Source organism: Gorilla gorilla, chromosome 10, assembly GCF_029281585.2.
Source record: "Gorilla gorilla gorilla isolate KB3781 chromosome 10, NHGRI_mGorGor1-v2.1_pri, whole genome shotgun sequence".
In the NCBI taxonomy this organism is placed as follows: Eukaryota; Metazoa; Chordata; class Mammalia; order Primates; family Hominidae; genus Gorilla; species Gorilla gorilla.
Genome location: NC_073234.2, coordinates 54,759,066 through 54,786,386, shown reverse-complemented (window position 1 = coordinate 54,786,386; position 27,321 = coordinate 54,759,066). Strand labels below are relative to the sequence as shown.

Below are 27,321 nucleotides of genomic sequence, written 5' to 3'. Positions count from 1 at the left end.
TCTTCTATTCTCCCTGAAGTAGAAGTTAACCAGGTGGAAAGGATGGTGGGAAGGAAGTACTAGGCAGGTGGAACAGCATGTGCAGAGCCCAGAGGTGGAAGAGAACTGGAATTATGTGAGGAAGCACAGAGAAGACAGACTAGCCAGGGCATGTGGGTGGGGGAGAATGTGGGGTGAGGCAGGGAGGTGGGCAGAGCCAGGCCACATATTGCCTGAACAGTCAAGTCAGACTGTGGCCCTGCCCAAGAGGAAGTCACTGCAGGGATCTAAGCAGGAGTGACCATGATCAGAGTTGAGTTTTCAAAAGGTCACTCTAGCTGCAGTGCAGAGCTTAGAAGGGGGCAAAAGCAGATTTGAGGAGACAAATTAAAAGCCCTTTGGTTGGGGGTGGAGTTGAGAGCAATAGAGGTGTAGAAGCAAGTCCTAACTTTTGAACTTTGGCAGTTTTGATGGATAATGATATCATTTATCGGGCAGGGAACAGTACAGGATGACACTGTTTGGAAGAAAAGGTCATGAATTTGATTTGGGCAGGTTGAAGTTGAGCCTTGAAGGTATCCAGGTGTTTTCTAGTAGGCAGTTTTATATATAGCTTAGGAGCTCAGGAAGAGGTTAGGGCAGCAGACAGACAGACATTTGTGGGTAATTCCTGGAGAGGCGGTAATTGTGCCCATAGGCATGGGTGACAAGGTCTAGGGAGAGAATCTTTGTATTTTCACTGCCCCTTCCTATGCTTTCTTCTTTCTAATTTGCTTCTGAGGAGTATGTGTCCTTTTTCTTTGTCAGGTTAACCCCTCTAACTGCCAGCCTGATTCCCTTGACCTTTCCCCATCAATCCTTCCCTTGTCATTTCCATCTTCATTCTATAATCCTCTATCAAACTCCCTAAAGTCCATTTCTGTGCTGTGTACCTACTCATTTTTCACTATCTTGAGTGCTGACTTTTCTATTCTCAGCCCCACTAAAGTGTCCTTTTCAGAGGCAACTGTTGACCTATGCACTGGATCCAAGTGCTCATCTCAGGCTATGCATCTCTGGCTTCTTCTTAGCATTTGATTGTTGCTTCTCTCATTTAAGCATCCCCCTCTCTGCTTCCCTGGCATTCTTTTCTCAGTTCTCCTTTCTCTTTACATGCTTCTCTTTCTACTTTATACATGTACGTGTCCTCCGGAATGTTTTCTTCTTCCTGCTTCTAGACCTACACTTGCTACCTCAGCTATCTTGTTCAATCCTGTGGCCTTAACCATCACTCCCATGAGGATAGTACTCATATGTATCTTTCTTGCCAGGACCCAAGTACCTCAGACCCGAATATCCAACTGATGGCTAGACACCAATGGCATCTCAAACTCAGCATGGCCCATACCAAATATTTTCTTTTCCTCTGAAACAAGTCAGTGTTCTACACTGTCAATTTCAGTTGAGTTCCTCTTTTTTCATTAATTCTCTTGAGTGCTACCATACTTCCTTTTACTTCTTACCATATTTCCTCTTACCTCTTGCCTGGGTGCTTTGCAGTTGTCTCGAAACCAGTCTTTTTCCTTATTCGATTTTGCTCTGAATGAATTGTCTCTCTCTCTCTCTCTCTCTCTCTCCACACACACACACACACACACACACACATATATATATATATATATTTCTTTTTTTTTTTTTTTTGAGATGGAGTCTTGCTCTGTCACCCAGGCTGGAGAGTGCAGTGGCATGATCTCAGCTCACTGCAACCTCTGCCTTCCAGGTTCAAGCGATTCTCGTGCGTCAGTCTCCCAAGTAGCTGGGACTACAGGCACGCACCACTATACCCGGCTAATTTTTGTATTTTTAGTAGAGACGGGGTTTCACCATATTGGCCAGGCTGGTCTTGAACTCCTGACCTCATGATCCGCCTGCCTTGGACTCCCAAAGTGCTGGGATTATAGGCGTGAGCCACCAAGCCCTGCTGAATTCTATATTTTTACTTTAAATGAACTGTATACTCAATCCAGATGATATTACTCCTTAGCCTAACAACTTTAATGATCCTCTATTGTCACTGAATTAAATACTAACCCTTAGCCTGTTTTTAAGGACCCTCTTAACATGATGCTGGCATAGCCTCCCACCTTTATCTCCTAATACCATCTGACATATATGAGCCACATATGGCAGCCTTTCCCACAGACTGTGTTACACTTGAAGGCAGACATCTGTGCCTCAAAATCCTTGTATCACCTATACTTCACACTTAGAACACAGTAGTTACTCACTAAAGTTTTGTTGTGTGCATGGAAAATTATGTACTAGTTCATATGACTGTCTGATAATTCCCAGTCCTTGTGTTTGCTCGTGGGGTGCTTCTGACGTGGAGGGACCTCATCTTTTTGTATGCAAAAGTGGATGATGTAGGCAAAAGTGTCATTTAAAATTGTGAATTTATATCTGTATCTATAGCTATATTACCAGTTTATTAAAAGTCTGCTCAACCTTCCAGGCTTATTTTCAATGCCACTTCTTCCATGAAACCACTTCTTATCCCTTTGAGTTAAGAGCCATTCCATTTTGGGAACTTCAAAGTGCCTCTCTTTCTTACTTTAAAAAAAAAATTATTTTAAGTACTATAGAGCAAGAAAATTTCATGTGGTCCCTAACCTTATATCTGTGTTGTATTTGATCATGAGGTTTACTTCTGTTAGACCTTTGATTCTTAAGAGTAATTTGAAGACTTGCCATCCCCTCTGGTTCCTCACAATCTGTTTCTGATCCCTAGTTCCCTGCAGTATTTCCCAGCAATCGGCCACTTCATTTAGCATTTTGTGAACTGGGGTTGCGTCTTGCTCAGATTTAGGTCCCTGAAGCACTTAACATGATGGCTTACCCATAGAAGTTTCTCAATATTTGCGGATCTGAATTAAGTGAAATGATATATATGGCTACCAATATCTTCCATTCTAAGTGAAAAATGAGTCAAAGATTCAGACCTATGTTTATTTTGTTTTCAATAGCCAGAGAAAAAGTGACAATGATCTTCTCATGGAATTGGCAAAAGGAGCAATGTAACCATGTGTACCACAAAGAGTAGCTGTCTCTGCCATTTGGTTTGGAGAATAAATGAAATGAAGCCATTATGAGGGCGGAAACATAAATATTATGCAAACACAGGCATGTTTCGGTGGAGTTAATCTCTGTGCAATCCTTTCCTTCCAAGCCCAGCAGCTCTGCTGGATTCTAGTTACCAACCAAGCCCTGGGCAGGCCCTTCAAATGCATCATGGCCTTGTTTCTATCCCCAGGCTGGTAAGTCAGTTACTTAAAATTACATGTTGTTTTCAGGAACCTGTATTTGTGATTTGAAGTTGGTCACTCCTTAATTGGCTAACAGGTATAATTCTAGAATTTTCCTAATTATTCCCATGAATATAAAATGTTTTGAACCTTGTAGGATTTTTTTTTTCCTCTGGGACGTGATTTACTCCTGGCTGCTCTTTTTCAAAAAATAAACTGGATGATGGCCAAAATCATAGGATGAAAAAATAGCCCTGATGAAAGTGTTCTGGACAACTCTTCCAAAGCAGCCACTGGATTATGGGAAAAACGTTTACAGGGAGAAACCACAGAGCATGGTAAGCAGCTTCAGATTTGGTCATCAATAAGTCTATTGTTCTTATCTGGGAACCTTTTTGTTCGTGGAAGTCCTTCAAAAGGGCCACACCCCTTCAGTTCTGTAGAGGTTCCCAGACAGTGACTTGGGGTGGAAAATAGAAGGAGGACTTTTTGTTTCTGACGGGGAGCTTAGCCAGGCCTTACTAGGGACTGATCTTACTTATAGCAGTGAGGCAGGCACATGGTCGATGTGCATATGAGCTGCAGCTCAGAGGTCACTCCCAGGCTGGGTCAGGTGTCATCTGAGTTAGGAGATCCAAGTGTGAGGACCAGCAGCTCTAAGTGGGAAGCAAGTTATTTTATTTCATCCCCAGGATATTTATTTGTAATATGAGTACAATAATTCCTGGGTCTAGCCTCTTTCACAAAGTTGTTACATTGATCAAATCAGAAGTGAGAGAAATAAAAAAAAGGTAACATTGTTATCACAGCATTTTGAGATGCTGAGAATGTTATAGAAATATAGCATGCTCTTATACTTTTATTTCATTTTGAAAGAGGCAATACCCTTTTATCTTTATTAAGTGCCCTCAGAGATTAATGAGAGATGTTTAAATGAGTGTGAATATGTGAATTCACAGCCTTTCTCCACTGCAGAATGGTGAAACGATTCCAAGATGTTCTTCCTGGGTTTGAAGTCTTTGCCTGAACACAATTATGCAATGATTTGAAAGTCAGTTCCAAGATCTCTTGAACTGCTTATGAGACATTTTGTTTATTAAATAATTTTCTGAAATTGACTAGGTTTTAGTGACTCATGGATTCATGCAAACATATGCATGACATTTAGAATTATAGAACTAGAGGGGAAGAGATCAGCTAATGCACCCTGTGTTTTACAGTAAAGGAAATGGTGCCAAGGAGTCTAAATGACTTGCCCAGAGCTATATGAAGGTGTCCATGAGAAAACTGGGGCTAGAACCCAGACCTCCAATTCCTGGCTCGGAGTTCTTTCTTTTGAACAGATTTTCCGTGAATATTCTGATTACATATGCTATTTCCATGGTCAATGCTAAGCCCTTGGAAAAAAACAAAAATGACATTTTGCCCCCCAGTGATCTCAAGGTAAGATAAATATTTTATAATTGTAATGCATGGTGTCTTTAAAGAATGTACAATTCTCTGCAAAATTTATAACCCAGAAATGCTTTCGGGTACATTTAATCTGTATAATTCAGGTAAAGATTGTTATTTAATTAATTAATTAATTTTTTGAGACAGGGTCTCACTCTGTTGCCCAGGTTGGAGTGCAGTGGCATGATCATGGCTCACTGCAGACTTGACCTCTCGGGCCCAATTGATCCTCCCACCTCAACCTCCCAAGTAGCTGAGACTACAGGCACAAGCCACCACACCTGGCTAAGATTGTTATTTATGCCATATATGGAAACTACCAAGTAAGAGAGAGTGGCTTGGTCAAGGTTTCTAAAAATTGAAACAGACTTAAAAAAGGTTGGGTTTTCAATTCCATTCTTGGAGTTTTTAAAAATGCAACATGAAAATTGATATTTAAGTATTTTTAAAAATGAGTATTAGTCATGGAGATAAGACTGTCCCTACTTCCCTCCTTTGTTTGGCTCTAAGCTGATGCTGGACTCTGCCCTAGTGTATCCTTAAAAGCTGATGTTCATGTCACGGCAACATTCCAATCCACAATGGATTGAGTTTTCCAGTTCATCAACAAAATCTCACTTACTTGAGAAAGGCTTGTCTGAAATCAGTAGTAGTGGTAGTAATAATAATAATAATGATAATAAACAATTGATATTTATCAAACACTGATTGTTTCCAGGTTCTGTTCTAGACACTTTACAGGTATTAACTGATTTGATCTTTCCAGCAAGCCTATGAATAGACACCATTATTATCTCAATTTTGCAGATGTTGAGACTGAAGCACAGAAAGCTTAAGTAACTTGCTCCACGTAACACAGTTAGCAAATGGCCAATAAGTTACATTTGGATTTTTGTTGTTCTTATTAAAAATGTTTACAGTGATCATTTTTATATAATAACTCTAGTAGTTCAGTTATTTGTTTTGGGGCAAAGATTCTCCTTCTTTGAACCTCAGTTTTCAACTCTAAAACAATTGGGTTGAAGTGGTTGACCTTGAGGGTTTGCTCTAGTTCTACATGGTTACCAATTTATCACATCCTCTCACATCCTTCTTATGCTCTGTGGACCTAGGCTGTCCTGTCACACTCAGTTCCCTTCCTTCCCTGCCTTGCTCGATTTCCAGGGATAAACAAAAGTCACACATTTTTATCAGTTTTATTTGTATATAAACATAAGATGAGCTAGTCCTTCAAGACTTTTTAACTTGGGGAAAAACAAGGAAACTAAATAACCACTCCTGCTCTCCCTCTTTTCTCTCTCCCACTTCTTTAAATACTTGTTTTAGCAAACCCGTTTATCAAAGGTAATACAAAGTCCTCCACTAAGGAATATGAGGTCCAAAAATCCTACAGTTCTTTCCTTTATCCCAACATGTTTATACAGACAAAACCAGGTTAAAATCGACACAAGGTCAACTTGAAATGGGGAAAGAGGAAGGTGACGTCACAAAATAAACATGAAGTCTTGTGTACAAGCATCTGCAGAAGAGTTCAGCCTCACCACTTGGGTAATGCTGTTGGAATGTGGTCTGGGTTCACTGTATTTGAATGTAGGGCCGTTTAATATCAGCTAGTTCAGGACCACCCTTCTCACCCCCCATAAAGTGTGAGTCCCAGAAATTCTGCCCATATGTGAGTTTAATGGTAGGTTTGGGTACGGTTTGAAATGGAATCATCAGAAATTGTAACTTCCTTGACTCGGAATCAATGAGCTTTTCAAATAGTTACAGACATTGGAATTTATAACTTTTCATATATAAAACTATCTTATGAGGTGCATATTTACCAAGCCTTGAAACAAACCCAAGTACTGAGATAAAAGTTCAAACCATATCGAGTGCATTGATGCTGAAAGGACAGAAATAATTGTTTATATGTGTATTTGACATTCCACCCAGAAGGGGTTAAATCTCTGCTCTAGTTGATGTATTTTCTTCCTTATGAATTAAACACTAAAGTATGTCCATTTCATCACTTTCTTTACACACCTAACTCTCCCTTTATTGTGCCTTGTCTCCACTTGTCTGCAGAAAGATCTCTCCATATTTTGCTTCTGACGCCAAATAACCTTGATCACTTACGATGAAAGAGTATTGGTTAATGAGATTGTTGAGAAAGTTCTGTTTTGTTTATAAAGTCATTCCTATGTTTTTCATAATGTATCTTTTATCTTTGGACCAAGAGCATTGATCCCACATCTTTTTTTTGCTGAGTGTTTTCATTTGAGGTTGATTGTAACTATTTAAGGACATATGGTAACTACTTAAGGGCTTAATTATTCAATCATGGAGAGTTGGGTGGAACATGGGGACACAGAGGTTGGTTGGGAGATAGATGGAGGTTTCTCCTTACTACCTATGTGTCTCCCACAATCCTTTTACAGAGGGAGAGTGGTGAACTGTCTCCTGGAAAAGAGAAAGATTTATCCTTACATAATTTACCTGTGTTTGTGCACTGAGCTGACATGTACCTCTGTATCAATGCTAACATCATTTCTCCCTCACTTTTAGATAGGACTTTTATGAATCAGAGCCGGATTCTGTTAATTAGAAAGATGTGTGTGTGTGTTGAGCTTGGCACACCCTCTTTTCATTAGTGATAGAAGTGCCCGATAAGGGGCGGGGTGGGGGGGGGTCATGATGACCTTAACCTGGGTTCTAGTTCAATCCATAACCCAGAGGCAAAGGTAATGACGTATGTATAATCACCACTTGAATTTTCTGCTCCACTGTATTTACATTAGAGGGAAACAAATCTTGTAATATGTACATGCTTTCCATTAAGGATGCAGCACAAATATCAACAGTGTCCTTCTAAGTCAATATTTGCTAGGAAAAGCACAGGATGTTCTTGGTGTCATCATGGTACCAAGGCTTCACAAACTAATAAAAACATTGAAATTGTTACATATTCATACACAAGTACTATGAAGCATAACAGGAAAAAACAGGTCTACATTTTCATAAAATTAAATTCACACATGCTCTGATAGGCAAAAAGTTTTGTACTTACGTAGATCATGGATGGAATTTCTGCTCTGTCTCCTGTGGGGTAAAGCAGCTTTAATATTTTATGGGAAAATAAAATTTCTTCTTTCTTGGATTCCCTTCAGATGAAACTGAATAGATGAATAATGTATATGTTTTATGACAATTAAAAAAAAGCCCTGTAATTTGTACAACTATGAGTGAGAGGAGTCAATTGACATTTGAAGCAAAAAAGATAGATAATGAGAGGATAAATGGATGGAAAATTCCACAGCTCAAAATCCCAATGGTTTCTTCAGGACAAGATTGTTACTTGAGAAGGCTCTGCTGAATTTTTGGCATTCCTGCATTATCTCACTTTGAAGATGGAATGTAAACTATGGTTTTCAGCCAGTACCACTGTTCTCTGAAGTAGATTCAATTTTATTTGCTGAAAGTTTTTGGTAACACCGATTTCTCTAAATTTAAGTAAATAGTTAATGTTTCAAAGGCCATTATTAGTCTCTCTTAGTGGAAAAGAGCAGTCTCATTTTTGGGAAGTCCATGGCAAATTTCCTTTCTTGGGACTCTTACCATTAACCCAGAGACTCACTTTTATCTACAAAGGCTTTGTTGAAAATTTTGGCTACTTGTATATTCTACTGCAAATCTTATGGGATATTGTTAAAAATTCATTTGCTATAGAAATCAGGAGGATTGCCAACAGGTATGCTCAGTGGAGGCTGGGGAAGAATCCGGTGCTGATGGTGAAGATGAGTTCCTTTGTCCGTCATCCTGAGCAGAGCAGTTTCATGGATACATTTGGTGCCACTGATAACACACAAGACTTGCAAGTTTAAGTTACTTTTACTACTTTCTGCTTCAGAGTACGATTCGATAATTTTCTAAGTATCTTAAGCATTTTCAAATCAAAACAAAAATACCAAAGGAAACATCTAATAAAACTTTAATGTCTTCTTACTTGCATATTTATTAAAAATAAATAGAGGAAAGATTTTCATGAGTTATTATTTATTATTTTACTTTATTTTATTTAATTTTAATTTAATTTTATGTTTTTGAGATGGAGTTTCACTCTGTCGCCCAAGCTGGAATGCAGTGGTGTGATCTTGGCTCACTGCAGCCTCTGCCTCCTCTGCCTCCTGGGATCAAGCGATTCTCCTGCCTCAGCCTCCCCAGCAGCTGGGATTATAGACATGCACCACCATGCCTGGCAAATTTTTGTATTTTTAGTAGAGACGGGGTTTCACCATGTTGGCCAGGCTGGTCTCGAACTCCTGACCTCAGGTAATTCACCTGCCTCGGCCTCGCAAAGTGCTGGGATTTATAGGCGTTTAATGGGTTTTTTAAAAAATAAAATATTCACTCATACATGCAGAAATAAAATTTCTCTTCTTGTGTTTGTATCAATAAATATCAGATACTGAAAGTTATCCTTAAACATTGGTTGTTGGTAAGATTATTTCAACTAACTAGGGATTTTGATATATGATGCAAAAAGGTCAGTTTTAAGGACACTTAAAAGATCCTTTAGCATCAGTAACATAAAAGTATAAACTGCATATATGGTAGAATAATACATTATTAGAGACTTTTATACTCCAGAATTTAGAAACATTTCTTATTGGCTTACTACTGTGATTAAATTATAAAATCAAGTTTGCATATATATATATATATGCAATATAAAATATATAATCATGTGCTGCTGGGTGCAGTGGCTCATGCCTGTAATCCCAGCACTTTGGGAGGCCAAGGCAGGTGAAATACCTGAGTTCAGGAGTTCAGGAGTTCAGGACTAGCCTGGCCAACACAGTGAAACCCCATCTCTACAAAAAATTAGCCAGGTGTGCTTGTGGGTGCCTGTAATCTCAGCTACTTGGGAGGCTGAGGCATGAGAATTGCTTGAACTAGGAGGCGGAGGTTGCAGTGAGCCAAGATTGCACCATTGCACTCCAGCCTGGGCAACAGAGCGAGACTGTCTCAAAAAAAACAAAAACAAATACAAAAACGAAATATATATATATATATATATAGAGAGAGAGAGAGAGAGAGAGAGAGAGAGAGAGTCATGTGCTACATAATAATGTTTCAGTTAAAGTCAGTCTGCATATTATATGATGGTGGTCTTTTAGATTATAATGGAGCTAAAAAATTCCTGTGGCCTAGTGGTGGTAACATCATAATGTAATGCATTACTCACGTGTTTGTGGTGATGCTGGTATAAACAAACCGACTGTGCTACAGTTGTATAAAAGTATAGCAATGTGATTACATATAGTACATAATACTTGATAATGATAATAAGCAACTATGTTACTGGATTATATATTTAGTAAACTATACTTTTTATTGTTATTTTAGGATGTACTCCTGCTTATTTAAAAAAAGTTAGCTGTAAAACAGTCTCAGGCAGGTCCTCAGGAGGTATTCCAGAAGAAGGCATTGTTAACATAGAAGGTGACAACTCCATGCGTGTTATTCCCCTGAAGACTCTCCGGGGGATAAGGTGTGGAGCTGGAAGACAGGGATATTGATGATCCTGTCCCTGTGTAGGCATGGGCTAATGTGTGTGTTTGTGCTTAGTTTTTAACAAAAAAGTTTAATAAGTTAAAAAATTTAAAATAGAAAAAAGCTTATAGAATGAGAATGTAAATAAAAAATATTTTTGTATAGGTATGTAATATGTTTGTATTTTAAGCTAAGTGTTATTACGAGTCAAAAAGTTAAAACAATTAAAAAGTAAAAATGTTACAGTTAGCTAAAGTTAACTTATTATTGAAAAAGGAAAACTGTTGTTTAATAAATTTAGTGTAGCCTAGGTGTACAGTGTTTATGAAGTCTACAGTGGTGTGCAGTAATGTCCTAGGCCTTCATGTTCACTCACTGACTTACCCAGAGTAACTTCTAGTCCTGCAAGCGCCATTCATGGTAAATGCCCTATACAGGTGTACCATTTTTAATCTTTATTTTACTTATTTTATTTATTTATTTATTTCTGAGACGGAGTCTGGCTCTGTCTCCCAAGCTGGAGTGCAGTGGCGCCATCTCAGCTCACTGCAAGCTCAGCCTCCCGGGTATATACCATTCTCCTGCCTCAGCCTCCCAAGTAGCTGGGACTACAGGCATGCGCCACCATGCCCGGCTAATTTTTTTTTGTATTTTTAGTAGAGATGGGGTTTCACCGTGTTAGCCAGGATAGTCTCGATCTCCTGACCTTGTGATCCACCCACCTTGGCCTCCCAAAATGCTGGGATTACAGGTGTGAGCTACTGCCCCCGGCCTCCATTTTTAATCTTTCAGATTTCTTTTACTATACTTTTTCTATGTTTATATCTGTTTAGATACACAAATCATTGGCATTGTGTTACAATTGCCTACAGTATTCAATACAGTAACATGCTGTACAGATTTAAAACCTAGAAGCAATAGGCCATACCATATAGCATAGGTGTGTAGTAGGCCATACCATCTATATTTGTGTAAATATGCTCTATGATGTTCTTACAATGACAAGATTGCCTAACAAAGCACTTATTACCATATATCCCTGTCATTAAGGGACACATGACAGTATATATTGTTTCTCAATCTAGAAAGGATTCTGAGAAAATGATTGGTATTCAAAGCATGGCTGGCCACTGCTGGAAGAACCTGATGAACTGCATCATAGGCTTTTCACTTAGGACTAGGTTGTATGTTACGTATATATAGAATTGCTCTATTGGCATGAAAGATCCTGTAGTTCCTTCAGTCTACTTTCTTCTTCTGCAGTTTTGTTAGATCCAACAGCATGGTACCTAAGAAAATCATTAAAGTGGGACTTCAAGGTGTATTGTCTTTTCCTTTACCTTTGAGAAATTTGAACCAATAAGGAAAGTATAATACTGATAGTTTTCTATAACACTGCTGCTATGTTAGTTAAAGAGTTTCTTTTGGTGAGAAGTCACAGAAAGTGACCTTAAAAATAGGGAATTTGTTAAAATGATCTGGAAGACTCTCATAGGATCTAAGAAAGAGTTGAATAGGTAGGTCTTGGGAACGTGAGATGCCATGGAAATGTACAGACCATGTCAAATGACTCAGCTCTAGGGGTGCTGGGTCTTTTAGCAGCAGATTCCCAATTCTTCTAGGAGAAAGTCTGATTGAGCCAATGTGGGTCACTTTGGATCAAAGAGCTATGGTGAGAGGGGCAGTAACTATCACGTAGCACATACCATTATGGGCTTGGCCCGAAGAGGAAGAAGGCATATATAGCTGGGCAGCCACCATGTTAATGAATTTAGAAATTATAGCTTCCAAGTTCTACATGAAATGTTTATACACATGGACACATACATAATAAAAAAACCTCATGGTTTCTTATACATTCAGGAGCTATAGTTAGCATGTTTGTAGGGAGAAATTATTGCAATATCAAGTAAGTAGTTTCAAGGAATATTACCTTCACTAGCATAGCCACGCCATTTTGTCAGAAGCTTACCGTGAAGTCATTGGAATAGAAATGTAGGAAATGAGAAATAGCATATACTGTAACACATATTGAGTAGGTAAACACATATACAAGTCAAAATGCCCTGTGACAACAAAACCCCAATCTATATGTGTCCTTGGCTTCACCCATGGGGACTCAAGAGTACTTGTTAATTTATTCACTGAATTGATTTATCTTTCTTTCATTTTCATTTTATTTTATCATGGTAAGAACACTTAATATGAGAACTACCCTCTTAAAACATTTTTAAGTGTGTGCAATACATTACTGTTGACGATAAGTAAAATATTGTACAGCAGATTTCTGGAGCTTATTCATCATGCTTGACTGACACTTCATGCCCATTGATTAGTAACTCCCTATTTCCCACAACCCCCAGTCCTTGGCACCACAATTCTGCTCTCTGATTCTATGAATTTGACTATTTTTAGATACCTCATATAAATGGAATCATGCAGTGTTTGTTTTTCTGTGGCTGGCTTATTTCACTGAGCATAATATCTTTAAGGCTTACCCATGTTGTTTCACATTGTTGAATTTCCTTTATTTATAGATTGAATAGTTTTCCATTGTGTATATATACCACATTTTCTTTATCCATTCATCTGTCAATAAACATTTAGGCTGTTTCCACATCATGGGTATTGTGAATAGTGCTGCAGTGAACATAGGTGTGCTAATATATCTTTGAAATCCTAATTTCAATTCTTTTGGCAAAAATACCCAGCCAAAAGAAGTGAAATTAGGATCTCAAAGATATATTGGCCAGGCGTGGTTGCTCACACCTGTAATCCCAGCACTTTGGGAGGCTGAGGTGGTCAGACCCCCTGAGCTCGGGAGTTCGGACCAGCCTGATCAACATGGAGAAACTCCGTCTCTATTAAGAATACAAAATTAGCTGGGCATGGTGGCTCATTCCTGTAATCCCAGCTACTTGGGAGGCCGAGGCATGAGAACTGCTTGAACCCGGGAGGCGGAGGTTGTGGTGAGCCAAGATTGCACCATTGCACTCCAGCCTGGGCAACAAGAGTGAAACTCCGTCTCAAAAACAAACAAACAATATATTAGCACTCCTAAATTTCTCAAAGGTAAAATACCCAGAAGTGGGATTTCTGGATCATGTGGTAGCTCTATTTTTATTTTTTTGAGCAACTTCCATATGGTTTTCTACAGCAGCTGTACCACCTTGCGTTCCACCAGTGGTGTGCAAGAGTTTCAGTTTCTCCACGACCTCACCAATATTTGTAGACTTGTTTTTTCATAATAACCACTCTAACAGGTGTGAGGTGACAGTCATTGTTCTTTTGATTTGCATTTCCCTGATGTTTAGTGACATTGAAAACTTTTTTTATACCTAATGGCCATTTTTAAGTCTTCTGTGGAGCAATGTCTATTCAAGTCCTCAGCCCATTTAAAAAATTGGGTTATTAGTTGGGGTTTTTGTTTGTTTGTTTTTGTTTTACTATTGAATTTTGAGTTGTAGGAATTCCTTATGTATTTTGGATATTAACTACTTATCAGATATATGGTTTGCAAATACCACTCTGTAGGTTGGTTGTTCTGTAGGTTGCCTTTTTTCCTCTGTTGATTGTTTCCTCAGATGTGCAGAAGCTTTTTAGTTTGGTGTGCTGTTTATTTTTGTTTTTGTTGCCTGTAGTTTTGGTGTTATATCCATGAAATTATTGCCAAGACTAATGTCAAGAGACTTTTCCTCCTTTGTTTTCTTCTGAGAGTTTTACAGTTTGGGGTTTTACCTTTAATGTATTTTGGGTTGATTTTTGTGTATGGCATAAAATAGGGGTCTCATTTTCTTCTTTGGATTGTAGATATCCAGTTTTCCCACACCATTGAAGAGACTGTCTTTTCCCTATTGTGTATCTTGGCACTCTTGTTGAAGATCATTTCACTGTATATGCATATATTTATTTCTGGATTCCCCATTGTGTTCCATTGGTTTATATGTCTTTTTTTATTCCAGTACCATACTCCTTTGATTACTGTAGCATTGTAACATATTTTGAAGTCAAAAACTATGATGCCTCCAGCTTTGTTTTTCTTTCTCAAGAATGATTTAGCTGTTTATGGTCTTTTGTAGTTCCACATGAATAAAAAAAATTTTCTATTGCTGTAAAAATGCCATTGGGATTTTGATAGGGAGTGCATTGAATGTGTAGTTTGCCTTGGGTAGTATGAATATGATAACAATATTAACTCTTCTAATCCATAAACATGGAGTGCTTTCCAGTTGTTTGTGTCTTGTTTAGTTTTCTTTCATCAATATTTTGTAGTTTTCAATATAAGTTTTCCACCTTGTGGTTAAGTTTATCTTTATGTATTTTATTCTTTTTGGCACTATTGTGAGTGAAATTGTTTTCTTAAATTTCTTTTCAGATATTTGTTGTTAGTGTATCAGAATGCTATTAAGTTTTGTATGTTGACTACAACTTTACTGAATTTATTACTGTTAACTGTTTATTCTAACTATTTTGTTGTTGGTATATAGGAATACTACTAAGTTTTGTATGTTAACTGCAACTTTACTGAATTTATTTATTATTATTAACTGCTTATTCTAACAGTTTTTTTTAGAAAAATTGAGTCTTTAAAGTTTTCTCTATATAACATAATGTCATCTGCATATAGGAATAATTTTACTTCTTCCTTTCCAGTTTGAATCTTTGTGTTTATTTTTTCTTGTCTAATTTCTCTGGCTAGGACTTCTAGTGCTATGTTGAATAGAAGTGGCAAGAGTGGGCATCCTTGCCATGTTCCTCATCTTAGAGGAAAAGCTTTCAGTTTTTCACCATTGAGTATAATGTGAGCTATGGACTTTTTATATATGATCTTTGTAATGTTGAAGTAGATTCCTCCTATACCTAGTATGTTGACAGTTTTTTTCATGAAACAATGTCAAATTTTGTCAAATGCCTTTCCTGCATCTATTAAAATGATGATGTGATTTTATTTTTTATTATGTTAATGTAGTATATTAAATTACTTGCTTTTTCGACATTAAGCCATCCTTACATCTCTGGGATAAGTCTCATATGGTCATGGTGTATAATCCCTTTAATGTGCCATTGAATTTAGTTTGCTAGTATTTTGTTGAGGCTTTTTTGCATCTATATTCATTGAGAATATTGGCCTGTAGGTTTTCTTTCTTGTGTTGTCTTTGTCTGGCTTTGGAATCAAGGTAATGCTAGCCTCATAAAATAAGTTTGGAAGTGCTCTCTCCTCTTTAATTTTTTGGAAGAGTTTGAGAAGGAGTGGCATTAATTCTTCTTTAAATGTTTGATAGAGTTTACCAGTGACTCTATCAGGTATTGAGCTTTATTTTTGGGGAGGTTTTTGATTACTGATTCAATCTCCATACTAGTTATGTGTCGGTTCTGACTTTATATTTCCTTATGGTTTAGTATTGGTAGGTTATATGTTTCTAGGAATTTATCATTTCTTCCAGGTTATCCAGTTTGTTGGATATTGTTCATAGAAGTCTGTTAGGATCCTTTTTATTTCTGTGGCAAGAGTTGTAATGTTTCCTCTTTCCAGTTCTGATTTTATTTATTTGAGTGTTTTTTCTTAGTCTAGCTACAAGTTTGTCACTTTTATTTATCTTTCAAAAAAACCAACTCCCGGTTTCATTGATTTTTTTCTATTGTTTTTATATTTTCTCTCTCATTTATTTCTGGGTAATAATCTGTTATTTCCTACCTTCTGCTAACTTTGGAACTAATTTATTGTTTTTTCCTAGTTCCTTGAGGTATAAAGTTAGGTTGTTTATTTGAGATATTTTGTCTTTTGTAATGTAGATGTTCATCACCATAAACTTCTCTCTTACTACTGCTTTTGCTATACCCTATAGGCAGTGGTATGTTGTGTTTTCATTTTTATTTGTATTGAGATATTTTCTAATTTCCTTTTGATTTCCTCATAACTCAATTGTTGTTTATGAGTATAAGTATGTTGTTTAGTTTCCATATATCTGTAAATTTTTCAGTTTTCCTTCTGCTACTGATTTCTCGTTTCATTCTATCGTGGTCAGAATAGGTTGACCATAATGGTCAATCTTTGGTAAGATTTCAATCTTTTTAAATTTGTTGACTTATTTTGTGACCTAACATGTGACCTGCTCTGCAGAAAGAATCATGTGTACTTGAAAATAATGTGTATTATGCTGCTGTTGGATGGAATGTTCTGTACATGTCTGTTAGGTCCATTTGTTTTATAAGGCGATTGAGGTCCTCTGTTTATTGATCTTCTGTGTGGATATTCTGTTCATTATTGAAAGTAGGGTACTGAATTCTACTATTATTGTATTGCTGTCTATTTTCCCCTTGAGTTTTGTCAATATTTTATATATTTAAGTGCTCTTATATTGGTATTACAGCCTATGGACTGACCCTTTTCATCATATAATGTTCTTCTTTGTCTCTTTTGACAATTTTGGACTTCAAGTCTATTTTTCTGATATAAGTACAGCCACTCCTACTCTCTTTTGATTACCATATGCATGGAATACTTTTTTCTTGGCTTCAGTTTCAACTTATGTGTGTTTTTATATCTAAAGTGAGTTTCTTGTAGGCAGCACATAGTTGGGTCTTTAAAAAAAGTCCATTACTCACTGTTTGTCTTTTGATTGGGGGAATTTAATCAATTTACATTTAAAGTAATATTGATAGGAAAGGATTTACTATAGGCATTTTACTAGTTGTTTTCTCTCAGTCTTGTAGTTCCCTTTTCTTTTTCTCTCTTCCTGTCTTTATGTCTTGTAAAGTTTTTGCATTAATATGTGCTATGATCTGAATGTTTGTTTCCCTCCAAAATTTATATGTTGAATCCTAATACCCAATTCAATAATATTAAAGTGTGGAGCCTTTGGGAGATGATTGGATAATGAGGGCTCCACCCTAATGAATGGATTAGTGCCTTTGTAAAAGAGGCCTAAGGGAGCTTATTCACCCCTTCTACTATGTGAGGGTGCAGTGAGCAAGCATCATCTTTGAAGCAGAGACTGACACATCACCAGACACTGAATCTGCTGATGCCTTGATCTCAGACTTTCTAGTCCGCAGAACTGTGAGCAATAAATTTCTGTTATTTGTAAATTGCCAAGTCTAAGGTATTTTGTTATAGCAGCCCAAATAAACTAAGATAATATGCTTGATTTTATTCTTTATTTTCTTTGTGTAATTTCTATAGGGACTTTATTGTGGTTACATAAAAAATCTTCTTTGTGGTTACATACATACTTTGGGGCTTACATAAAATATGGTTATAGCAGTCTATTTTAAGCTGATAACAACTTAAGTTCAATCACATACTCTACACTTTAACCCCTCATATATTATTCTTGTCACAATTTATGTGTATTCATATTGTATATCTTTTATCATGGTTTTAGTTATATTTATTTTTCATACTTTGTCTTTTAGCTTTTATGCTAGAATTAATGGGGTGATTTTCCACCCCATTACAGTAATGCAGAATTCTGTATTTGTCTACATATTTACCTTTACCAATGAGTTTTCTACTTTTCCTTATGCTATCATGTTACTGCTTAGTGTCCTTTTGTTTCAACTCTAAGAACTCTACCATTTCTTATAAGGCAGGTCTACTGAAGATGAACTCTCTGAACTTTTGTTTGTCTGGGAAAGTCTTTATATCTACTTTTATTTTTTTCAATTTTTTATTGTGTTAAAATCCATGTAACATAAAATTTACCTTCTTAACCATTTTTAGTGTACATTCAGTGGTATTAAGTACACTCATATTGTTGTACATCTATCATCATCTATTCATTTCCAGAACACTTTTAATCTTGCAAAACTGAAACTCTATACCCATTAAACAATAACTCCCCATTCCCTTCACCCCCTAGCCCCTGGTAACCACCATTCTACTTTATGTCTCTATGATTTTGACTACTTTAAATACTCCATATAAATTGAAACCTACAATAGTTGTCTTTTTGTGACTGGTTTATTTCACTTAGCGTAATGTTTTCAGGTTCATATATTTTGTAGCATATGTCAGAATGTCTTTTCTTTTAAAACATATTTTAATTAACAAGTAAAAATTATAAATATTTATGGTGTACAACACTATGTTTTGATATATGTATTCATTAGGGAATGGCTAAATCAAGCTATTGAACATATGCATTACCTCACATACTTATAATTTTTTTTGTGATGAGAACACTTTAATCTCTTAGCAATTTTCAAGTATACAATATATTGTTATTAACTGTAGTCTCTGTGATGTATGATAAATCTCTTGAACTTATTCCTGCTGTCTCACTGAAATTTTGTGTGTTTTGACTAACATCTTCCTAATTTTCTCCACCCCTCAGCCTCTGGAAACCACCATTTTACTCTCTGTTTCTATGAGTTTGACTTTCTTACACTCTACATATAAGTAATATCATGCAGTGTTTGTCTTTCTGTGACTGGCTTATTTCACTTAATTTAATGTCTTCCAGCTTCCTCCATTATATTACAAATGATGTAATTTTCTTCTTTTTAAGGCTGAATAATATTCCATTGTGTATATACACCATATTTTCATTATCATTTATCTACTGATAAACACTTAGGTAAATTTTATACCTTGGATATTGTGAATAGTGCGGCAATGAACATGGGAATGCAGATACTCCTTTGACGTACTGATTTTCTTTCCTTTGGACATGTACTCAGTAGTGGGATTGCTGAAACATATGATCGCTCTGTTTTTAATTTTTTTAGGTCTCCATATTGTTTTCATAATGCCTGTATTAATTTGTTTCCAGCAACCATGTAAAATGGTTCCAATTTTTCCACATCCTCACCAACACTTGTTTTATATATATGTGTGTATATACATATATATATATATATATATATATTTTTTTTTTTTTTTTGGATAATAGTCATTCTAACAGGTGTGAGGTGACATTTTAATGTGGTTTAGTATGCATTTCCCAGATGATTAGTGACATGCCCTGGAAGTCACTTTATCCAGAAAGGACGGGGCTTGCAACAATGGAGGGAGGTCCAACAATAGCCACTACCTCCTTGTCTACACTGTTGTGATCAGAAGCAGCAATCAGAAATCACAGCACAGATACCAGATATTTGGTACCATGACTCCCAAAAGCTTTGTGAAAGTTACTCCAGGATCATGTGCTGGCTACCTCCCATGGGGAGAGAGTATGGGTGGAGATGGGTAGCTGTTACTGTGTTAAGAGCTGAAATTGACTGACATTAACCATATTTATCATCCAAACCTTCTGCTGGAAGTTGCAAGCCTTCAATGAACTTTGGAGTTCCAAAATAATTACATTAGACAGATTAGTCCAGGGTAATTTTTGTGTAGATGGGGAAACAGATTCCTATTCCTAGTGCTTCCTACTCTACCACCTTTCCAGAATCCTCCTACTCTGTGTCACTTTTATAGAAAAATTTTTTGAGTATAGTATTCTTCATTGACAGTTTTTTTTTCAGCATATTGAATATATGATCCCACTCCCTTCTGACCTGAAAACTTTCTGCTTAAAAACCCACCGGTAGTCTTATAGAGTTCTCTTGTACGTGACAAGTCACTTTTCTCTTGCTGTTTTAAAGTTCTCTTTGTCTTTGACTTTTAACAACTTGATTACAAATTTGTATGTATTTCTTTGGGTTTATCTTATTTGGTGTCTTTTGAATTTCTTAGATCTGAGTGTCCATTTTCTTCCCAAGATTTGGTAAGTTTTCAGCCATTATTTCTTTGAACAATCTTTCTGGTCCTTTCTCTCTCCTCCTTCTAAAATATCCCTAATATGTATGTTGGCCCACTTGATGGTGATCCATAAGTCCCTTAAGTTTCTCCATTTTTTCTTTTAATTCTTATTGTTTCTTTGACTGAATTATTTCTAGTGACCTGTGCTTGGGTTCACTGATCCTTTCTGCTGCATGATCTAGTCTGCTGTTGAACCCCTCCAGTGAATATTTGGCTCATCTATTATGCATTTCTATTTCTATTTGGCACTTTAAAATATGTTTTATCTCTCTGTTGAAATCCTCACTTTTTAAATGCATGTTTTACTGACTCAGTCCACATCTTCATGACGTTGTAACTCCAGTTCATTAGGGTTAGTCTTTGGAAATGTATCTTAATTCCCTTTTTAAAAATATCTTTGCCCAATTATTTAATTTCCTTGGCTCCCTGTGTTGATATCCGAGGGTTATTAGACAAAACAGGCAGCTATCACAGTCTTCATGAACTGGCTACATACAGGAAAATACACCCCCAACCCCCCATCAGCCCAGCCAGTGATTCTTATGGACGTCTACTACCTCTTTACTTCCCCAAGGAGAAGCAGGAGCTATGACTTTGTTCACTCTTTCTGTGCTGAGCTGGAGAGTGGAGTGGAGTGGTCAAACTATAGCATCTACCAACCCAAATTGCCATATTTGTTCTCTCCTGTGTAGTTAGACTGTACTGCACACATCAGAGCTTCAAGATTGGTGAAACAGATGCCAATAGTTTGAGCAGCCCTGGAGAAGTTGGAGCTCTGGTTGCACAGATCAACTCTTTTCCTCCCTGGGGGAAGCTGAGGGCTGAAAGTTTTCATCTGCTCACTCTGTGCCAACTGGAGTTGGGGGAGAAGGAAATCAATGTTGTCTACCAACCCAAGCCACCACCTCCATTATCCCCTGGCCAGCTAGACTATACCAGACCCATTAGAGCACCAGGTCTAGCAAGAAAGAAGGCAAACCTATGGGGACTCCCTTGGAAATGTTGGGGTGCTGAATGTGCAACCAGCCCCTTACCTCGACTGCATGAAGCTGGAAGCTACAGGGTTTCTTCCTGAATGTATGGCCCTGCACTGGGGGCAAGGGTCAATGACAAGACAGTATCCTGAATCTGTCCACAGGCTTTGCTATGTCTGTTTTTATGCTGTTCCAGAGTGCATGAGCTTTTTAATTAGTTTTTGATTTCTCACAAAGGGAATTTGTCCATAAATTGTTGCTGAATTTGTGTTTGTAGGTAGAAGGAGGGTCCAGGGCTTCCTACTCTGCCATCTTACTGATGTCATTCTCTTTTGATTCATCTTTCTTGATGTCTGATTCTGTGCCATCCTGTATGTTAGTCATCAGGAACTTAACAACAAACATGTCATGGTTCACCTTCCAAAGCATTTACAGTCAGTTCAGTGGGTTTGGGCTACAATATTGGGTAAGTCAAGCACCCTATGGGAGTAAATTTCAGAGACACCAACACAGATGTAGTCCTCTAGGTATCAGGGAGGATTTTTTTTGGAAGAGTAAGCAGGAAAAAAGGAAAGTGGAACTGGGAGAGAGCACAGATAAAAAAGACAAAGAATAAATATTTTGGCCAGCATGTGAAAAATTCCAGAGGCAATAGAATTTTTTTTTTTCCATTGGGAGAACTACAATTGGAATAGTATGGATTATGGACAATAAGGTGGGGAGTGTCACTATGTGAAGCTGGAGAGATAAACAGGTCATATAATGAAAGCGTGGTGATTTATGTGAAGGACTTTATTTGAAGATAAAGGGGGTCCTATTAAAGTGCTTCAAATGGAGGATACATACTCAGATTTTTAAATTATAAAAATGACTTTGGAGACTGGACTAGAGCAGGTAAGACTAGAAGTGGAGACACTAATTGGGAGAATAGCAACAATCCAAAAGAGAGCAGTGGACTGAACCAAAGTAGTGCTAGTGGTGATTGAAAGAAGTGGATGAATACAAGAAGTCAGTAGGGCATTATGGGGTTATTTCATAGAAAATGAAGAGTACTGAATAAAGAATGAGGAAGAGGATGGAACCAGTGAACAATGCGGCTAGTCACCGAGAATAGAAAGATCAAGGTGGGGTAGAAACAGTGAGTTCAGTCTATGGCATGGTGAACTTTAAGCAGCCACATGACAGTCAAATAGAGGTGTCCACCAGTCATTATAGGTCTGGTGATCAGGAGAAGGATCTGGGATAGAGATGTATATCTGGGAGTCAATGAGAGTAGAGAAGAGTTCTCTTAGAGAAGCGTTAAAGAAAGCTATTATTTCTCTCAGTTTTGTTGGGATGTGTAAGTGGTCATGTCATAAAGATATAAGGTTATCATAGTTTCTTTAGGGGAAAGATGTTGAGAGGTTCTGTTATCGGGACCTTTGAGAACAATCACTGGTGAAACTGAAGCAAACCTAAACTACGGAGGAAACACTTCCTCCTCCTCCAACCCAAGCCACCATTATCCCCTGGCCAGCTAGACTATACCAGATCCTGCAAGGCAAATTTCTGGTGATGCAAAGACAGAAAAGAGATTTCTTTTTTCTTTCCAGGTACTATGTGTGCTCAAATGAGTGATTAAGAGTAAAAAAAATCCCTACTGGTACTCTTTCCTTCCACACATGTAAACATTTGATTTATTATCTGGACACACTCTGATTTAAAGGCTACAGCAGACATAGCTGGAAGGCTGATAAAGTGGCAGATATTGGCTTAGCGTCCTGTGCTACCTAATGAAATCACTGATGTCGGAGATTACATTTTATATTCATCTCTACACTCAGTTCCTTGACCGGAGCATGACAAAAGGCAGGTGCTCAGGAAGTATTCACTGATTATATTGAGGTTTATTGTCAGAAACCTCTCATATTTTAGCAATTCCTTCCTATTTCTTAGAATGGAATGGAGATATCCAGTAGGGCAAAGTCCGGATCTTAAAGCTCATACTTTTGTGAGGGTGAAGTATTTGGAAGTTTTCTGGCATTTGTGGTCCCAGAATTGCGGAAGAGACCTCTAAATTTTTTTTTTAAATATTTAAGGTTTGGAGGTACATATGAAGGTTTGCTATGTGAAAGGAAAATAGATCTTTGGGCCCCCAAATCACTAAGCTAAAAGGAAAAGTCAAGCTGGGAACTGCTTAGGGCCAACCTGCCCCCCATTCTATTCAAAGTCACCCCTCTGCTCACTGAGATAAATGCATATCTTATTGCCTCCTTTGGACAGGCTAATCAGAAACTCAAAAGAACGCAACCATTTGTCTCTTAGCTACCTATGACCTAGCCTCCTCCCTGATTGGAGTTTTCCTGCCTTTGAGTTCTCCCATCTTTCCAGATCGAATCAATGTCCATCTTGAATATGTTGATTGTTGTCTCATGTCTCCCTGGAATGTGTAAAACCAAACTGTGCTCTGACCATCTTGGGCGTATGGTGTCAGGACCTCCTGAGGCTGTGTCACAGGTGTGTGGCCTCAACCTTGGCAAAATAAACTTTTTAAAATTAAATGAGACCTGTCTCAGGTTTTTGGGGTTCACAGTTACATAGATAAACACATGTCACAAGGGTTTGTTTGTTGTTGTTATGTCACTCAGGTATTATATTATGCTTAGCACCTAATAGTTCTCTTTTCTGCTCTTCTCCCTCCTCAAGTAGACCCCAGTATCTGTTGTTTCCTTCTTTGTGTTCACAAGTTCTTATCATTTAGCTCCTACTTATAAGTGAGAACATGCAGTATTTGGTTTTCTCTTGCTGCATTAGTTTGCTAAGGATGATAGCTTCCAGCTCCATCCATGTTCCCTCAAAGGACATAATCTCATTGTTTTTTATGGCTGCATAATATTCCATGGTGTATATCTACCACATTTTCTTTATCCAATTTGTCATTGATGAGCATTTAGGTTGATTCCATGTCTTTGCTCTTGTGAACAGTGCAGCAATGAACATTTGCATGCATGTGTCTTTATGGTGGAATGCTTTATATTCCTCAGAGTATATACCCTGTAATGGGACTGCTGGGTTAAATGGTAGTTCTGCTTTTAGCTCTTTGAGGAATCACCATGCTGCTTTCCACAATGGTTGAACTAATTTACACTCCCATCAACAGTGTGTAAATGTTCCCTTTTCTCCACAACCTCACCAGCATCTGTTATGTTTTGACTTTTTAACAATAGCCATTCTGACTGGTGTGAGATGGTAGTTCATTGTGGTTTTATGTGCATTTCTCTATGATGAGTGATATTGAGGTTTTTTTCATATGTTTGTTGTTTGCATGTATGTCTTCTTTTGAGAAGTGGTCTGTTCATGTCCTTTGCTCACTTTTTAATGGGGTTGTTTGTTTTTCTCTTGTAAATATCATTAAGTTTTTTAAAGATGCTGGATATTAGACCTTTGTCAGATGCATAGTTTGCAAATATTTTTCTCCCATTCTGTAGGTTGTCTGTTTACTCTGCTGATAGTTTCTTTTGCAATGCAGAAGCTCTTAAGTTTAATTAGATCCCATTTGTCAGTTTTTGCTTTTGTTGTGATTTCTTTTGGTGTCTTTGTCATGAAATCTTTGCCTATTCCTGAGTCCAGTATGCCATTGCCTAGGTTGTCTTTCAGGGTTTTTATAGTTTTGGGTTTCACATTTAAGTCTTTAATCCATCTTGAGATGATTTTTGTATATGGCATAAGGAATGGGCCCATCTTCAATCTTCTGCATATGGCTAGCTGGTTATCCCAGCACCATTTATTGAATAAGGTCTTTCCTCCATTGCTTGTTTTTGTCAGCTTTGTTAAAGATCAAATGGTCGTAGATGTTCAGCCTTATTTCTGGGCTCTCTATTCTGTTCCATTGGTCTGTGTGTCTGTTTTTGTACCAGTAACATGCTGTTTTGGTCATTGTAGCTTTGTGGTATAGTTTGAAGTCAGGTAATGTGATTCCTCCTCTGCTTAGGCTTCCCTTGGCTATTCAGGCTCTTTTTTGGTTCCATATAAATTTTAAAATATTTTTACTAGTTCTATGAAGAATGTTATTGGTATTTTTATAGGAATAGCATTGAATCTGTAAATTGCTTTGGGCACTATAGACATTTTAATACTATTGATTCTTTCTATCCATGAGAAGGGGATGCTTTTACATTTGCTTGTGTCTTCTCTGATTTATTTGAACAGTGTTTTGTAAGTTTCATTGTAGAGATCTTTCATTTCCCTGGTTAGGTGTATTCCTAGGTATTTTATTTTGTGTGTGTGTGTGGCAATTGTGAATGGGATTGCCATTCTGATTTGGTTCTGTTTGGTTGTTGTAGTTGTATAGGAATAATAGTAATTTTTGTACATTGATTTTTTATCCCACAACTTTGCTGAAGTTGTTTATCAGTTGAAGGAGCTTTTTGGGCTGAGACTATGGGGCTTTTTAGATATAAAATAATGTCATCTGCAAACAGAGATAGTTTGACTTTCTCTCTTCCTATTTGGATGTCCTTTATTTCTTTCTCTGGCCTGATTACTCTGACTAGGACTTCCAATACTACGTTGAATAGAAGTGGTGAGAGAAGGCATCCTTGTCTTACGCCAGTTTTCAAGGTGAACCCTTCCAGCTTATGTTTATTTTGTATAATGTTGGTTGTGGGTTTGTCATAGATGGCTCTTATTATTTTGAGGTTTGGTCCTTCAATACCTAGTTTGTTGAGAGTTTTTTTAACATGAAGGGATGTTAGATTTTATCAAAAGACTTTTCTGCATATATTGAGATAATCATGTGGTTTTTGTCTTTAGTTCTGTCTATGTGATGGATCACATTTATTGATTTGTGTATGTCAAACCCACCTTACATCCTGGGGATTAAGCCTACTTGATTGTGGTGAATTAGCTTTTTGATATGCTGCTGGATTTGGTTTGCAAGTGTTTTATTAAGAATTTTTGCACTGATGTTCATCAAGGGTACTGACCTGAAGTTTTCTTTATTTGTTGTGTTCTGCTGGGTTTTGGTATCAAGATGATGCTGGCCTCATAGAAATAGTTGCAGAGAAGTTCCTCCTCCTCAATTTTTTGGAATGGTTTATGTAGGAATCGTACCAGCTCTTCCTTGTACACCTTATAGAAATCGGCTGTAAATCTATCAGGTCCTGGGCTTTTTTTTTGTTGGTAGGCTATTTATTACTGATTCAATTTCAGAGCTCATTATTGGTCTGTTCAGGGAATCAATTTCTTCCTGGCTCAGTCTTGGGAGGGTGTATGTGTTCAGGAATTTATCCATCTCTTCTAGGTTTTCTAGTTTGTGTGTTTAGAAATGTTCATAGTAGTTTCTGATGATTGTTTGTATTTCTGTGGGGTCAGTTGTAACATTTGCTTCATTACTTCTAATTGTGTTTATTTGAATCTTCTCTCTTTTCTTCTTAAGTAGGCTAGGTAGTGGCCTATTTTATTGATTTTTTTTCAAAAAAACAACTCCTGGATTTGTTGATCTTTTGAATGTTTTTCTGTCTTGATTTCCTCCAGTTCAACTCTGATTTTTGTTATTTCTCATCTTCTGCTAGCTTTGGGGTTAATTTGTTCTTGCTTCTTTAATTCTTTCAGTTGTTAAGTTGTTAATTTGAGATTTTTTTTTAGCTTTTTGATGTGGGCATTTAGTGCTATAAATTTCCCTCTTAACACTGCCTTAGCTGTGTCCCAGAGATTCTGATATATTGTATCTTTGTTCTCATTATTTTAAAAGAGCTTATTGATTTCTGCCTTAACTTCATTATTTACTCAGAAGTCATTCAGTAGCACGTTGTTTAATTTCCATGTAATTGTATGATTTTGAGCAATTTTCAGTGTGTTGACTTGTATTTTTATTGCACTGTGGTCTGAAAATGTGTTTGGTATGATTTTGGTTCTATTTGTTGAGGATTGTTTTATGTCCAATTATGTGGTTGATTTTAAAGTATGTGTCATGTGGTGATGAGATAAATGTATATTCTGTTGTTTTGGGTAGAACCTTCTGTATAGGTCTATTGGATCCGTTTGGTCCAATGCTGAGTTACCATCCTGAATGTCTTTGTTAATTTTCTGCCTGGATGTTCCATCTAATGCTGTCAGTGGACTGCTGAAGTCTCCCACTATTACTGTGTGGGAGCCTATGTCTCTTTGTAGGTCTCTAAGAGCTTGCTTTATAAAACTGGATGCTCCTGTGTTGGGTGCATATATATTTAGGATAGTTAGGCCTTCTTGTCGAATTGAAACCTTTATCATTATGTAATGCCCTTCCTTGTCTTTTTTGATCTTTGTGATTTGAAATGAGTTTTGTCTGAAAGTAAGATTGCAACCCCTGCTTTTTTCTGTTTTTCATTTGCTC

At 37.2% G+C, this 27,321-nt stretch overlaps 1 long non-coding RNA gene across 1 annotated transcript in view; it reads left to right on the top strand.

The window, feature by feature from the left end:
* The first annotated feature begins 1,658 nt into the window (after positions 1-1,658).
* LOC129525728 (uncharacterized) overlaps positions 1,659-27,321 on the top strand; it is a 167,121-nt gene continuing 141,458 nt past the window's right edge. The window contains exon 1 of the long non-coding RNA XR_010129339.1: positions 1,659-4,703. This is a non-coding gene — a long non-coding RNA (uncharacterized lncRNA). The remainder of the gene's footprint in view (positions 4,704-27,321) is intronic.